Source organism: Cupressus sempervirens, chromosome 5 (genome assembly GCF_028749045.1).
Source record: "Cupressus sempervirens isolate cs-2001-9-10 chromosome 5, ASM2874904v1, whole genome shotgun sequence".
Lineage (NCBI taxonomy): Eukaryota > Viridiplantae > Streptophyta > Pinopsida > Cupressales > Cupressaceae > Cupressus > Cupressus sempervirens.
The window spans coordinates 569,322,994-569,323,633 of NC_143122.1; the positions used below are offsets into that span (position 1 = coordinate 569,322,994).

The window sequence follows — 640 nt, forward strand, 5'->3', positions numbered from 1 at the left end:
AGTTGTCAATGACAGATCTCGCGAACAGTTGTGAGCATCAGCAAGAAGGTGAGTTTTGCACAGATCAATTCGAAGGTCACAGCAGTTTCTTGTTTGTGTTTTTCTGTTTGTTTTAAGCTTCTTTATCTGGTCACCGGCCTAATCCGTGCATGAGTGACTCGTTCCCTTGAAGCTAAATCAATTGTCCTCCCTCGCTATCCCGCTGCAAACGTTTTATTTAGCAGTGGGACGTTGGGATGAAACAATGAAGTTTTTTTTATCAGTTTTGAGGTTTTCCGTTTTTAGCTGGCGTTTGTGTAGTGTTTAGGGTTTGGTGTATGGACAACAGTGATGAAAATGTACACAGAAATTTGATAGCTGCGAAAATGATCGCACACAAAGAACATCTAAGGGGCTGAGTTGTCCATAACTTCTCAAAGATTGACAACGATTCTGATGAAATTTTGAATCTAAAACCGTATTTTTTCCTCGCTTTATTTTAGCTATTTTTGTTGTTAGTAGGAAGCTCTGTAGTATACAATTTTTACCTGTTGAATAATCGTTCTTCAATGGAAAGTGCTTTGTCTGTGTCTGTTCATGTTGATTCGCTCGGGATACTTTCTTTAAATATCTGGAAATCAGGATTGCCTTGTGAGATCAC

At 38.9% G+C, this 640-nt stretch overlaps 1 non-coding gene across 1 annotated transcript; it reads left to right on the plus strand.

Annotated features, from left to right (window-relative positions):
* Nucleotides 1-320: 320 nt before the first annotated feature.
* On the plus strand, nt 321-404 carry LOC149557204 (small nucleolar RNA SNORD25). Its single transcript, XR_016352496.1, has one exon. It is a non-coding gene; the product is annotated as a small nucleolar RNA SNORD25 (small nucleolar RNA).
* The last annotated feature ends 236 nt before the right edge of the window (nt 405-640 follow it).